Source organism: Rhincodon typus, chromosome 8 (assembly GCF_021869965.1).
Source record: "Rhincodon typus isolate 14 chromosome 8, sRhiTyp1.1, whole genome shotgun sequence".
NCBI lineage: Eukaryota > Metazoa > Chordata > Chondrichthyes > Orectolobiformes > Rhincodontidae > Rhincodon > Rhincodon typus.
This window is the reverse complement of record NC_063339.1, coordinates 20,994,021-21,010,627: the sequence shown is the minus strand read 5'-3', so window position 1 is coordinate 21,010,627 and position 16,607 is coordinate 20,994,021. Positions and strand designations below refer to the sequence as shown.

Genomic DNA, 16,607 nt, shown 5'->3' with positions numbered 1-16,607 from the left:
TTCAGGAGATGAGCATTGGAGATCTCCTTGCAATGTTTCATCACTGTGAAGTTTCAGAAAACTAACATTATCCTCCTGAAGAAATATGAGACAATCAATTTGCTCATTTCAGTTATTAAAGCTGAGGTTATTTGAATTCTGGGAACATTGTTCATTTGAAAATGAGCTATATCCTGGCTATCTCTTGCCATTCCCTTGTCAATTATAGAAGGATTTTAATTCTAAATTAATCTCACTACCAATCATAATTAATTTTGATTAATCTTGATTGTAAATTTAAAAAGAAAACAGCATTAATAGTGAACTATTGTAATTTAAATGAGCTGCCTTTGCAAACTTTCCTTTGTTTTGTTACTTAATTCTAACTATAAATAATTGATGTTTAAGCTCAAACTTGATAAATATATCTTAGTCCATAATACTGTTGTCCAACTGTCAAATAATTCTTAGAAAGGAGTTAAGAACTTAAGAGTTAAGAGGAAGAATTTATTCACTCAGTTGTTTGTGTGATCTTGATGGAAAGTTAGCTTGTAAAAATGTTAATATGACTTGAACTGGATGAAACAAGGGAGTGCCATGAAGTAAATTTGGGCATCATAAACTTCTCAATATATATTGGCTAATAAGTCCCAGATGGGTCCCTGATGAGAAGTCAAGGTTTGCGATTAAGGGTTTGTCAGATTGTCTGATGCCTTTGATGAATAACCTGATTAGAGATTAATCCTAGTCTCTTTCTGCATGACTTGACCTACTTATAAAAGCAGAACTTACTCTGAATGTAATTATCTTTATGAATTGCTGCAGTCCACATAAAATACGTCATGAAATTTGGTTAGGATTGTGGAGGAATCAACTTGCTACATCTGTGTGGACCATTATGATAAGCCATCATAGACCTGATTTGGAACTTGTAACAGACACAACGTGCCTAAATCTACAGATGACGGTAAATAAATGTTGAGATTTAAACAACAGGCATGTATGCCTTATAATGTGTTATGCAATCCACTGGTAAATATTTTAGATCGCTGACATCTCAGCATTGATAATCGTGTGCTACCTCTGATTAGTTCCTTCCAATCTGTGTAGACACTCATTATTCCTCCTTCCTGTCTTTTACTACTTTACCCATCTTTTAATTTTGTGAAAAACTGGCTTCAATTCCAAGAGCTAATACTCTCATTTGTGAAAAGTAATTGAATGCCTCTGGGAGTCCATATATATTAAATCTTTTGACATTCTCCTGGCTCCTACTTTAATTATTTCCATTAATAACTCAATTAGGTACCTTAACTATGACATACTCTATATTCTTATGAACACATATGGCAACTCCAGTGATATTTTGAGCAGATCTCTCAGTGACCATTTCCTCACTGAAATCTCACACAAATGATCAAAGGGCAACATAGAAATCTTTGAGGAGTAATTTTAAAATAATTTTCCAGGTGAGAAAGCTAGGGAATTCTGGTTTTACACTTTGGTGGAGAGTTAAATCAGGTGGATGTAAAGCTAGCAATCCAGTGAAATTTATCAGTTCTGTTATAGTACTATTTTGAACAAGTTATTGGGTTTACCAGTTTATTACACTGACATTTGTTGAAACTGCTGGAAAGATCGAAGGTTAAAGATCATTGAGTAAGCTATCTCTCTGCTGAGGATTGGCTTCAGACCTCCTGAAGCAGAAGAAACGGCTTTACAAATGGCTCATTTCTAAAGCTGAGATTCTGGAATCAGCTTTCATCGAGCATTTTACAGGGATTTATGCCATAACATGCAGTCAGTGTGCTTCAGGTGCTACCTGGATATTCTTGACAAATCCTCTCTGCTCTGGCTCATACTCTCTAATTAACTAAAATAACTGAGGTGCACTGAAAGCAATAACTGTGTTATGTCTGCCAGGAAACACAGACTGACACAATTGGCGCTGTGGCAACATGGCTGAGCTTTCATGCCCATTTCAGTTGGGCAAAATTACCACATGTGTGGTGTGTAAAGATGTCAATTTTGAAAGCTCCATCCTTGAGTATCAATAACATGCACTGTCTGGCTCCTGAAGCTGAACATCTTGAGGTCATTTAGATGCAAGTGTTGACTAGGTGCAAAACATTTGAATTGCAGAACACTGGAGCATATGTCCTCTGACTACATAGTTGCTAATAACATAATGTTTAACACTGACAGAAATTTTCTAGTCAGTATCGGTACCTTACAGCCAATATCTGCCTAGTCAACATTACACAAATAGCTTGAAGGGATATCAGACTAAGCCTGACCAAGACTGCATGAGGCACCCACAAGTAAACACAATAGTGCAAATGGCTCCTGTTGTTTCCTTTCAAATCCATTCAAAACATCAGAGCAGGTTAAGCCCTCACAATTGCACTATACATTGTTCGTAACCACGGGGTTTGGCTTCCTCCAAAAGTGTATGAGCTAGCACATTTGAGTAAAATTCCTTTGTTTGCTATTTTAGCTCAGTCATTAGCCTTATTCTAATGAGGGTCAGTGACTATGTTAAAATAACACGCAAAGATATTTTTAACTAAAAGCATCAACTAGTGCAATGCCAGAGAAAGTACATCTTTTAGTATTCATTCTCTCTAGCATGAATTAAAGTATAATGATAAAACACTTTAATTATATATTTATGAATTATCCCATAAAATATGGGATTGTCTGTTTAATCCCTTCACATTAGCAATATCGATGGATAATCAAACTGTGTGACAGACAGTATCAAACCCAATATTTTGACAATTTACTCAGGTTTATCTACATTCCTCAGGAGTCCAATTTTGTACAGCATTGTCTTTACATTTTGTTGCTTTGGAAAATAGTTTCAAAGAATCTTATTCTAACACAAGTAAATAACAGGAGTCCCAACATTGGAAGTTCAAAGTTCATGTCAGACCGAGTTTCTAGTGCTGGAAAGGTTCTTCTGCCAGTGATCTAAGTTGCAGATAGCATGCCTGAAATATTCAGGACTGTTGGAATTCTCGCAACTCATAAATTGCCTGGATCAAATTGCAGAAACTGCTGACTGTCATACTCGGGAAATAAAACTGGAAACAATAGCATTGCTGGCAACAGATGTTCTTTATCTCCCTTGAAAGTGTTATACTTTTCCTTAAGCTATAATAAAAACAGAAAGGTTTTTCTTGTATACTTTTGTGAGTCCTGTCTGATAACTTTTAAGTAGTTATAAAATATTACATGTAATCAAGAGGAAAAAAAATAGTCTGCTGCCAGTGGGTAAAATCTGAACTGAGTTTATCCTTTTTATGCTCATGAATTGATACATTGTGTTGATCTTTGACCTGGAAGCAGTACTGAAAGAACAGTTGTTGTTTCTTTAAAATGCCTGTGGAATCTATATTTATTCCTGATAATGTTCAAAAAAAGCTTTTAAGAGGTTTGACCAGTTATAAAAGGATCAACTTTAATTTTCTTAGATGTTAGAAATGCTGATCGATATGACACGGTGGGTCTTAAACAGGAAGCACTACCAACAGGAAGGAAGTTAAAGCCAGATACTGTATGCTTTGCAAGCGCAAGAAAAGCTATGAGCAGAGGATCTGGAGGGTGAAGTTAATCAATGCGTAGATGTGGAAAAAAGGTAAAAAAAAATCTAGAGATAGAAAGGTGAATACAGAGAATTCTACTGAGGATAAGAAGGAAATCGATCTATAGAAAGGTTCTGTATTAATCTGTTAACATGTTTTATAGGGAAGAAGGTTTCAAGCTAAAAGGATGACTTGGTTGTCAAAGAGCTATCATGGCAGTACTCTCATCTGCTGGTTTGGAGAAATAAGAACTTCAATGGTATCTGTTTGAAAAACTGATGGGGTATAATGACTCATAGATATAGTAAGAGACTGAGAAAAGCCCATTGTTTAGCCAGCCACCTTGTAAGCAGAATGGACCAGTGAACTGTTCTCCACTACTGACCGCACGTTTTAAATCTGCAACCTGTACTGTCCAGAAGGGTAAAAGAAGTGCATTGTGAGAACACCAGCACCTGAATGTTCCCTTCTAAGCCACAGAACAACCTGACTTGGAACTAATCAATCAATTCTTCACTGTTGCTGGATCAAATTCCTGGAACTCAGTTCCAATTATGAATGTGCATATCTCTATAATCCAAGGACTGCAATGGCTCAAAGGCAGCTCACTACCACTTTCTCCAAGGAACCTAGACAACAAATGGGACATGGACATCATGTCCATGTCCAATGTCCATGTCCCATGAACAAATAATTTTAAAAATTAAGGATTTTTTCCACATAAACAATTTTGGCTGAAGGATGAATGTCTAGGCAGGATATATCATGTGATGACAGGAGCAGGATGTTGGAATTGTATAACACTGGTACAATTCTATCATTGTAATGAGGGCAGGTCTGATGCACAACTGAGTTTGTTACGCAGTGCACTGTGTTGAACAAGCATGGCTAGATCTCTTCCTCAATCAAACCACCAAAATGATGGATGGCGTTTTTCAACTTGCATATTTTGTTGGCAAAGAGCAGGTATAACGTTGCAATATATAGCTTGGCGACTTCATGTCCAGTACATTTGTGTTCCACTGCACATGTCCTGTCCTGTAGAGAATGGAAGTCTTAGAAAACTCACCAGTTATCTTGGGAATGGAAGGTCAGTAAATTATAGCCATCAACTGCCACTGATTGAAGAAGTTTCAGAGCAAGGCAACCTCACCATCCAGTGAAAAATACTGGTGATTACAAATGACTTGCAGAATATCTGTAAACTCATGTAAATTATACAAAATGTGCCATGAAACTGTCATTGGCTTTCATTTTAGTACCTTGTGTTCCTCACAAATCAGATGTTTAATGGTTGTGGAAAGTACAGCTCATTCTATAGTACAGAATCAGAAAGAATGGATATAACAGCTTCAGTAACAAATTTAAAATGTGTTTTCTTGTCATTGACAAAAACATCTGCATATCAGGAATCATTTTGAGGATCTATAATTTTTCCCAAAAAAAGCTACAATGTGATGTCCATGAAATCAATTTCTTGAACAGGAATAGGTTGTGGTGTATTATTCTCGCTGTTTTGTACCAACACTCAGACAGCTCTGCTGATCCTGCAGATAGGTCTGAAAAGGTCCCTTTTGCTACAGGGATGACACAGCACATTAATGGTTGGGTAATTTACCCGCCAATGGGAGTGTTTCTCACCATGCCATGAACAAGGAGCAATGATGGAAGTGTACCCTCTTTCCATTTCTGATTGACTTAATTGGCTTGCAGTTGACAAACTGGACAGGTTCAGCTGAGGGCTTCAGGGAAAATCTTTGTCATAATTCAGGAGAGATTATTCTGTTTATAGATTTCAACCTACTGGACTATTTGAGCATCTTTGGACAATGTGAGACCTTCCCTGGAGTGTAAAAGATCAAACAGAGCACCACCCAGGATATAAACTGATAAACTGATCTCACAAAGTCCCATGTTTATGGTGATCTGCTAAAGAATAGAGGTTATTTATGAAAGAAATGATACACATGCCTGGTTCCTGGCAATGCTGTTGGAACCCGAATGTAACTGATAACCAAGAAGCAACTTCAACTGAACTAGGTGATAAGAGCCTTAATTAAATCTATCTGAACTTGGACAAAAACTAGAACAACATGTTACCACTGGTGTATAAAATCACATAAAACTGGTCTTTCGCAGATTTGGAAGGAACATCTGAGATAGTACAGTATTGGGTATACCATTGATGCCACCTTTAACTGAGAAGCCTGGCCTGTATGGGCCTCATGATACAAAAGCTATGCTAGAGCTAAGGACTTACCTTGTACTAATGCTATACATGTATTTTGTCCTTAAGGAAGCACATGTGTTCATCACTGAATAGGATCTTTTCGATCGTGCTTCAGCTTGTCACCTTTTTTTAGCCCAAAGCATAGCATTCTGTCATGTTGATCTTCGACTGCATACTGACAGATTGGTGATTATTCTATGTACAGTATAGAACAAGTGTCCTCAACCATTCCAACCACAGCATCAGTTAAACCTGAAAGTGGCTAATTGCTTTTGCTTCAAGCCTTCCCTGAGAATTCAACTTGTGCTGCTGACTGTTTTGAATGTGATGGTGCAAACACAAGTCCTGAAACACTATTGAATAAAGCTGAATTGATCAAAGGCTGTAAAGAGGGAAAATAAATTGTTTTTATTAAGTTAACACCTATTTAAATAAAACCTATCAACTTATTATGGTCATTTATGTTGGAAAGGATGGTGTAACAAGGAATTGCACACAGAACTTGTCAGAATGATTCTTCTGTCTACTGTTTTTAAAATGTATTCATTTATGGGAGGTGGGCATCACTGGCGGGGCCAACATTTATTGCTGTCCCTGGTTGCCTTTGAGAAGGTGGTGATGAGCTGCCTTCTTGAACTGCTACAGTCCACCTGCTGTGGGTTGACCCACAATGTCATTAGGGAGGGAATTCCATTTAGTATTGTGAGTAAAATAAGACTGCACATTCTGAAGCTAATTCCTCATGGGGATAGATCTAAAATATAGAAGAGGTCAAATTTCAGGTCTCATTAGCATGAATTAACATGGGAGAAATTTCTGGTGTTTGAGATACATGTTTGAGATACAACAAGTCCTTGGCAGAAGAAAATATCAAGAAAGCCTGTAAAGGCAATATGCCCAAAATGCCTTGGTCTTTTACTTTCTTGTATTGATTGCTACAAATTGGTGTAACTTGGCTTATTATAATGGCTCTCATTTGTAGATTAAGGGCAATATGTACAAAGTTGTAAAATTAATGGGCTCATAAGAGGTATAAAAAGTACACCCAAATCTGAGGGGAGGTGGGTAACAGCCATTTTTCTGGTATATACTTGCCATTTCCTCAAGTTTTTTTTTTACAAAGCCCTTTACCTTCAGAGAGACTAGCACTGTATTTTCTGTTTCCTTCAAAGGCATCAATCTGAATCATCAAAATTGAAAAGCTTTTATAATCACATGCTCTTCAATATTCAACTTCAGTATGATGTGTTCTCAACTATCAGTGAAAGCTAGGCAGAATCAAATGGAATAGTGCTAAAGGTGATGAAATGTTAAAAATAGATGGGTTGTGCTGCAGTATCAGTGTTACACTGGCTCAAAAGCCCATTCACCTGAAGCAATTCACATCCACAAATCAGACTACATTCCAAGCCAAGGGGAGGTGGTGCATAGTGGTAACGTCACGGGGAACATGGATTAAAATCTCACCATAGCAGCTGGTAGAATTTGAATTCAATTAATAAATCTAGAATTAAAAACTAGTCTCCGTAATGAAGACCGTTAAACTAACATCAATTGTTGTAAAAAACCATCGGGTTTACAAAGTTCCATTAAGGAGGGAAGACTGGTATCCCTGCCTGGTTTGGCCTACTTGTGACTCCAGACCCATGGTAATGTGCTTGATTATTAACTGCTCTCTGAAATGGCAAAATAGACTATTTGGTACAAAGGCAGTCAGGAATGGGAGACAAATAGTGCCATTGACACTAATGGCAACAGCCCACGAAAGGATAGAGAGAACAAAAACAATCTCCACTAACTGCATGTCATCACTGAGAAATTTGGGTTATTGAGTAAATATCTAATTTCATGATTTATATGTTTGTTATAACCACATGAGGACTGAAAGACCATAAGGAATAGGAGCAGAATTAGGTCATGCAACCATCGAGTCTGCTCCACCATTTGACCATGGCTGATATGGTTCTCTTCTCCTGCCTTCTCCCTGTAACCCTTGATTCCACAAGACGGTGGCAGAGTGGTAGTGCAATGTCCAGGCTCCTCAGCCCAGGAGACTGGAACTCGTCTACTCCATCCACATTACTTTTTATTTTTTCTATGCTTTTTCTTTAATGTTTCTATTTATTATGGCACCTTATCATCTTTTAACGACTTCAGCAGAAGGTGGTTTCTCCTGGCTGAGGCCCAGCAACAAGATGCCTTCCAATGTCCCAGACTGGCAGTATAGGCCTGGTGTGTAGCGGGGTGGTCTCCCAGTGTGGTAGTCTTATCCAGGAGAGGTGGTCTCCTGGCACGGAAATCTTGCCCTGTATTGGTGGTTGTCTTCGGTGGTTGCTAGGTATTCCAGCAGTCTGGCATGGAAGTCTCATCCTCGCTTCAGAAGTGGCTTCCGGGTCTTCCAAAAGCCCTGCATAGAGGTCTTGTCTTGGTGTGGCGGGGCTGTCTCAGCCCAGTGTTATGCTCTCAGCCTGGCACTGTGTGACGGTTTTGACCCAGTTTTCCAGCATTCCCCAAATCTAGGAGCCGTTAACTGAATGGTGATGAACTTTTTTTTTCCTGTTTATGACTTCTGTCATTAATTTAGCTGCCGTGGTGTGACAACTTATAAAATGTTTCACTGTTTTGTTTTGTAACAATACACGTGACAATAAATTGCTATTCTATTCTATCTCTGCCTTAAATACACTTAATGACTTGGCTCCATAATCCTCTGTAGCAATGAGTTCCACAGATTAACCAGCCTCTGGCTGAAGAAATTCCTCCTCATCTCAGGTCTAAAAGGTTGTCCCTTCACTCTGAGGCTGTTACCTTGGATCCTAATCTCGTCTACTTGTGGAAACATCTTCTCCATGTTCTCTCTATCTAGGCACTCCATGTGTTATAATGAAACAGTTGGATATTGCAAAGGCTATGGGCCCTAACATTATTCCTGCAATAGTACTGAAGATTTGTGCTCCAGAAATTGCCACACGCCTTGCCAAGCTCTTCCAGTACAGTTACAGCACTGCCATCGACCCAACAATGTTTAAAATTGGCCAGGTATGTCTTGTACACAAAACCAAGCCAAATCCAATTCAGCCAATTACTGTTTACTCTCAATCATCAGTAAAGTGATGGAAGGTCTCATCAACAGTGCTATCAAGCAGCACCTGCTCAGCAATAATCTGCTCAGTGATACCCAGTCTGGTTTCCACCAGGGCCACACAGCTCCTAACCTCATTACAGCCTTGGTTCTAACATGGACAAAAGAACTGAATTTCAGAGTTGAGGTGAAAGTGACAGACCTTGACACAAAGGCCAGATTTGTCCAACTGTCTACTAAAGCTGGAATCAATGGGAATCAGGGGAAAAGCTCTCTGCTGTTTGGAGTCATACCTGGCATATGCAGAGATGATTGTGATTGTTAAAGGTCAGTCATCTCAGCTCTGGCACATCTTTGCAGGAGTTCCTCAGGGTAATGTCCTCAGCCCAACCTGCAGCCCTCCAGACTCAATTGAGTTCAATAATTTTAGGGCCTAAACTCTCTCATGTCCCAGCCCGCTACCCCACACACCAGGCCTTGTTATCACATAGCCTGCCATTACATACTATCTATTGTTAGTCACTAACAGTCCCCATTAACAGCTATCCACCCCCATAACCAGATCGTTATCAATTCCTTTGTCTATCCAACTGCTCTTCCCTCTCTTCAGGCTCTATCCTGTCACTTACTCCCTACCACAACCCCCTCCCTCTTTTCTGCATATAAACCAATGTTTTTCCAGCTACCATCAGTTCTGAGGAAGGGTCACCGGATCCAAAACGGTCAACTCTGATTTTTTCCTTCACAGATGCTGCCACACCTGCTGAGCTTTTCCAGCAACTTCTGTTTTTGTTCCTGATGTTCCTAACTTTTATTTTCCCATCTCTGATTCTAAAGTGGTATGCCCACCAAGGCACAAACTCACTAAAATCGCCCATTCGTTTGGAATTTAATTGTGGAATTTTTCTTTTACAAATGCTTAAGTTGTCATTTCAAATTGCTTTCTCCGCTTTTTCCAGCGGATACCATAGCTCCTTTATTCAAATGCATCAGTCATATTTACAAAGTGAATTGATCAGCATTTCAGAGATAGGGAGCTCAGCAATCCTTTACAATTAGTATACATGTGGATCGGCCGTGCAAACAAGCACAGTCGTGGGGGAAACTGGATTACCTAAGAAGTTACGAATCTAGTGCATTTTTAAAAATAAGTGAGGCGTGACCTGACATTATCTGCTTGGGTGATCTCCCTGCAGCCAGCAAATTTGGAGGCCACATTTAAGTTTCCCATCCACTTAAGGAGAATGGGCTGGTTCCTGAGGCTGGAGACGATCAAATCTGAGAATGACCACAGTCCTGTTGCCTAATCCTGTCTCCTATCACCATAAATGGCCTCATTCAATCAAGGATGACTGGTTGATGGTACTGGAGCTATGGTTTATGACCCACTCCTTAGCTGGACTTTCATCAAAGTTGTATTTCACAGCATTTCGTTTTTGCAATTGGTTTGGATCTGGCTTCATGCATTTATTTACTTCAGGCTTGCCAAACCTGAATTCTGATGAAAAAATACATTTTAAGGTCCTCTGCTGGTCCGGTGATAAGCACCCTGTGGCCGACTCATAGTTGTATAATTCCTGACTTCTGTTAGGGCACAGAAGTCGTCCTTAATGCCCAAGACCGTGCGCAGGAAAAGCCACCTCGGGTTTCTGCTTGTGTCTGCTCGCTAGTCTAGTGCACTGGATAAACGTATGAAATGGGAACGGGATCCGAGCTGCCTCTGGTGGCCTTATCCCCAGACTATCAAATATCCTGCTCACATTCACAGTTCATGCTCTGCCATGTAAAATGATTGAAATGCTGGAGGTCTGGCCACATGTTGAATCCCAATGTGAGTCAATACCTTCGATGAAGGAGGGAATAAAAGAGAAAGAAAAGCAAATATAATACTCAGGCACTAAATTATCATTTTTTTGCTTTGAAAAGCATTACCTCAGCAGATCTGCAACTAAATATCGAGCAGGGAGGTCCAATGCACGCCCTCCAGAACTTGCTGGTTTTCTTCTATTAATGTCTGTGACGAAAACGATCAGAAGGTACCTTTTCTAGCAAGTGACCCTTACCTCCAGCTGCTTCTTGCTGCAGTCAATCTGAGTGAAGCCTAACACACAGGCAATAAAAACTGAGATCTATGCCTTGGTTTGTTTTCAGTTCTTTAACCAGTTACTCAAAGCAATAGGGAATTCTTGTGATTCAATAGATCCCAGAGGATTAATGATAAAGGGCAATTGTCAGATTATAATGGGTTTGGCAAGAGTTTTAAAGAGGTTTGCTATAGAATGACAACCCAAAGTTTTGAGTCTGGTCAAAGTCAACCCAGCAGGCCAAAAAGATGAAGGGAAAATAGAGGAAAACGCACAAATTTCTCCTTGAGGTTTGGGAATGTGTTTCAGATTAACATTAAGTTGGAATCTTCCCTTCAGGTTAGTGGAATTACACTTTGTGAACTAAATACTCCAGTCATTTTATGTTCCTAACTGGCTCAGATTCTTACTATTTCCTCTGAAATCAATCATATGTTCCAATTTAATGTGAGGAGCTTTGGTCCAAAAAAATAAGGGCAGAGGCATTTCTTAAAATAACATTTAAAAGCTGCCCCTGATCGTACTATGGCACCACTTATTACTGAGATGTTACAGTGGCGAGGCTATTTCTACAGAAAGTACGTTCATTAACTGTCAATGATACAGTAAACAATACATCAAGACACAGCTTTGTATAGGAAATATTAATGGACTGCTGCTGAACTTAGTCATAAAGAACAGATTTTCGAAATGCTAACGCAGAAAGTGTAACACATATGGAATCACAGCAAACAGGCTAGCAGCTATTTTCAGTACACTTGCAATGACTTTGAAACATCTGTGACTTTGTAGGAAAAATGTTATCAATATCATGTTGAATTTGTACAGCTCTGTTAATGCAGTAAAATGTTCCCACCAGCAAAGTCAGATAAAACCTAACAGTAGAGTAAAAACAAAGGTGATCAAAGGCTTAGTCAAGGATCAGTTTTTAAAGATAGATTTTAATAGGAAAGTGCTTTGGAAAAGCTGAGCAGTATAAAGTGCAAATTCAAAAACTTAAGAAATAAATTTAGCCTAACTGCTGAACTTCTCCAGCAATTTCTGTTTTTGTTTCAGATTTCCAGCATCAGCAGTTCTTTGTTTTATTTAACAATTGTAGATCGTTGAAATGGTCAGGTTTGGTGGTAATGCGACCGTGAATGAGGGTTTTGGCAGCAACCAGAATAAGGGTATAGACAGACGATATTATGAATAAACTTTTAGCAATGATGAGGATGAGGTCAGACCTCGGCTCAGAGTCCAATAGAAAAGAAAAGGTAGAATCTTACACTTTTTTGGTTTGGTGTGAGTCATGGTAAGTTTGGTGGAGTGATTCCCACTTTAAGACCAAGCCAGTTTTCTCACCGTAACTTACTAAGCTTTCATTTTAATTGTTATTTTGTGCCATATATAAAAGCCCGTTGTGCACCTGGACAAGCACTGTCAGTCTGAAACTTCCCTGCACAGTTCTTGACATTTTACTTAGACATTGCAGACAGGGTGCAATCTGCATCCTACATTGTGAGCAGGGTCCTGGAAGTCCTGCTGGATGGCTTCATACAAACATGGCTCTTCCTATTCCCCCAGAGCCAGCAGTGGAGGCTACAACACCAGATCATGGAAGCACAGTCGGAGTTTTCCACCCAGGTCAAAGCAGTCTCAGCAGTCTAGAGGAATGGCCATCAATGTGGGAAGAAGGTCAATGACCTTCTCCACTCCTCCAGGATATGATGCCCATCATCTTCTCTCTGCTAGCTGACATTCACTCCAGCCATCTACACCAGGGGTCATCCTGTACCATTCTCACCATCACATGCAATGCTTCCCTCCCTTGTTGTCACCCACCAGAATCATTGATATCTCAAACACTGCTTGCCCAGCACATACCCCCACAACTTGCAGAAACAGTAACAGTTACGCTACCCAATTTCATCTCCTGTAACACCTGTTTAGAATTTTTTGTTTAGAATCACTACAGTGTGGAAACAGGCCCTTTGGCCCAACAAATCCACACCGACCCTCAACGCATCCCACCCAGAACCTGTCCCCACTACACCACTCATCCCTGAGCACTATGGGTAATTTAGCATGGCCAATCCACGTAGCCTGCACATCTTTGGACTGTGGGAGGAAACCGGAGCACCCGGAGGAAACCCACGCAGACACGGGAAAAATGTGCAAACTGCACACAGACAATTGCCCGAGGCTGGAATTGAACCCAGGTCCCTGGCACTCTGAGGCAGCAGTGCTGACCACTGAGCCACCTTACCGTTTCTCTCATTGTGATAGGTAAATATACCACGATAGGGCAGAAAGAGTCAAGGTGGGTGCTGGGCTGCCCAATGTTTGGTTCCTCACCTCTTATGTGGAAAAGCTCCTAACTCTGACTGCCCCAAGCAGTCTGTGGTCCTGCATTGGAGACTGCCTTTGACTTACTCTCCCACGACCTCCTGAGTGAGGTCTATCACCCTTGAAGGCCCGGTGACAGATATGTAATGCTCCTTAGCTTTGTTTCTGCACTAAATGGCAAGGCAAGACAACAATAATATGAGCATGGTATCTGTTGCTAAGGGGGTAAAATGCAAAAAAGCAAGGCAATGCCTGGCAGGGATGCTGTCAGCATCTTTGTAAGTTCAGAGTTAGTAAGCATTAACAGAGAGATTGAGGAGCTCAGTAATATGGCCTGCTCCAGTCAATGAACTGGATGTATGTTACTGAATACACAGTGATCTTGCTGCAACATTACAGTGAGAGTTGTCAGTGCAGACCAAGATTGCACTGGGGCAGCACAGTAGCTCAGTGGTTAGCACTGCTGCCTCACTGCACCAGGACCTGGATTCGATTCCACCCTGCGGTGACTGTGCGGAGTTGCATGTTCTCCACGTGTCTGCATGGGTTTCCTCTGGGACCTCCAGTTTCCTCTCATAGTCCAAAGATGTGTTGGTTAGGTGGATTGGCTGGGCAATATTGTGCTATAGTGTCCAGGGATGTGCAGGCTAGATGGATTAGCCACGGGAAATATAGAGTTACCGGGATAGGGTAGGGGGTGTTGGTCTGGGTGGGATGCTCTTTGTCGAGTCAGCTTGGACTTGATGGGCCGAATGGCCTGCTTTCACACTGTAGGAATTCTACAAATCTATGATTCTATGAGGTGCAGCATTGAAATACCCACACATCCTGTAAATGGATCAGAGAGTTGCCATGAGACTTCTCAGAGGCTGACACACATCTGATGCCAATGTCTAATGATGTGCGCATGAGTGTACCCTGAGATACTGGTGCCCGGTGTCCAACTTAGAGGTCATCTTGAACAAGCTGTGAGCTGAATTTGCCAACTGCATGCTCTGATTTCCAAGTTTATCAACGTGCAGCTTGTTTGGCGAATTTGATAAGATAAAAATCTGAATATTAATAAGATGAGTTGGTTGACCACACTGCCCACAACTTACCACTGCCAAGCAAGAATCTTGCCATGACAAAGTTGAAAAGCTGCTATGAGAGCCTCCCAGCATTGAGATGAACAAAGAACAAAAAGAACAAAAGAGAAGTACAGCACAGGAACAAGACCTTCGGCCCTCCAAGCCTGTGCCGATCATCATGCCCCGACTAAACTAAAAAACAAGCCTTCTGTCCTTATTCGGTCCATATCCCTCTGTTCCCTCCCTATTCAAATAACCATCCAGACGTCTCTTAAATGTTGCCAATTGCTTCCACCACTTCCTCTGGCAGTGCATTCCAGGCTCCTACCACTCTCTCCGTGAAAAGCTTTCCTCACACATCTCCCTCAGACTTTGGCGCTCTCACCTTGAATCTGTGCCCCCATGTAATTGAAACTTCAACACTGGGAAAAAGCCTCTGTCTATCCACCCTAACTACGCCTCTCATAATTTTGTAGACCTCTATCAGGTCTCCTCTCAGCCACCGTCTTTCCAGTGAAAACAATCCTAGTCTTTTTAACCTTGCCATATTTCTTGCCTGATCCTGCCATATCCTATGTTACTCAGAACTCTATAAGATTCCACCCAATGATTTTTACCTTTAGCTGTTTAAAGGAGGATATTTCAGTTCAACCAGAACTGCATGTAGGACAGGCAGAAGCAGCAGAGGAATCAAAACAGAATTAGTAACCCCAGCAAATACTGTAGAGGCTATTAGATCCTTAAACTTATGTCATTTGCAGAAATAACTAGGTAATCTGAAAGTCAACGAGATTTGTCAATCCAAAAAGGTTAAATATGCACAAATATTTAAGTGCACAATTTCTCTCTATATTGTTACAATTATGAGCTTTATGGAATTATCACATTTTCTGAAGGTGACATTAAATTAAGCTAAAATGAAGAGGATGTGTGATCCATGCAGAAGACTGCCTGACAACAAGTTTGGGACTAATAGACTGTGAGTATCCAAGTCCAAGGAAGTATTAAGAGTGTCACTTGTGAAAGATTTTTCTTTACACTCTCCATTTGACACTATGAAAAGAAAAAGTTAGGAACTAACAAACAGTTAACAGTGATTACTACCTGGATAAAAGACCCATATGATTCCCATTGACATAGGGAAGTGTACCAAAAGAACCATTATAGAATTTGGATTACAGGCTTTCCTAAGATATCACTGAATATCAAAATTATTTTGCCAGGATCCAAGAAAGAGAGAAAGCAGTTAGAGGCCAAACATCTCTTCAGTTCACCATGCAGAAGTGCTAGTCGAAACTTGCATTCAAACTGAAAAGACCAAACTCATGAGGAGCTAAAAGGAAGCTGAATCATTTCAATAAAGGACAGTTTTGGTATTAGAAATTACCAGCCTGAGAAAAGGACAGAAGCAAATGCCTGGGATCTAAGAATCTGAATCTGGGACAAATTAATGTCTACTTAAAGGGAATTTCTAAAACATTCCTGATATTTCGTCAACACTTTTTTTGTCAAGGTGGCAACTTTTTTTTTCACAGGCGGAAACATTTTCAATCCATACACTTTATATGTGTCACAAGATTTTAAACAATGTATTGTATGCAGTTGGACAAAATTTAATCCATGAAGTGATGATTGCCTCAGTAATTGTAATAATCAGAAGTAATGTTACCTAATTTGAATCCCATAGTTTTGAGGTCAATAATGCTTCAGGAGAAAAGACAATCTTAGAAAGGAAACTGGCCATTCCTGATTGACCATTTGATAAAAGTACACTGGTTCATTGTTATTAACTTGATTTTGAAGATTTAAACTTAAAATGGAAGACTCACATCTTCCAGTATCCAAACCAAGAGGACAAATAATCGCCAGATATTGGAACAGACATCATCTACATACCCAGCGTGAGCAGCCATGCATGTTCACCTCTGCAGCATGCTCACACAGAAAATGTTGAACTTACTGGCCACAATCCTCAGGTAGATTTTGGGAAGGGAATTGGATCAGGCAATGGGCACAGAGGGGGCTCCAGTGTTGGTGCAGACCAGAGGGTGTGGACATTTAATCACCAAGACTGTTGGAATCTGAGGAGTTTTCTTGTTCATCTTGGCTCTGCAAAAGGGATTAAAAAAAACTTACATGTAGCTGGCAGCATACAGCAACTCTGAGCAGGGCAGAACTGGCATCTTGTCTGCTCATTGGTCACAAAGTGTTCACAACCTGGCATTTTTCTCCCAGTTAACTTATACA

The 16,607-nt window shown here is 40.3% G+C and overlaps 1 long non-coding RNA gene across 1 annotated transcript; it reads left to right on the top strand.

Moving 5' to 3' along the window:
* Positions 1–3,406: 3,406 nt before the first annotated feature.
* On the top strand, positions 3,407–8,464 carry LOC125483718. The gene is made up of 2 exons (XR_007262657.1): positions 3,407–3,619; positions 3,730–8,464. It is a non-coding gene; the product is annotated as an uncharacterized LOC125483718 (long non-coding RNA).
* Positions 8,465–16,607: the final 8,143 nt, after the last annotated feature.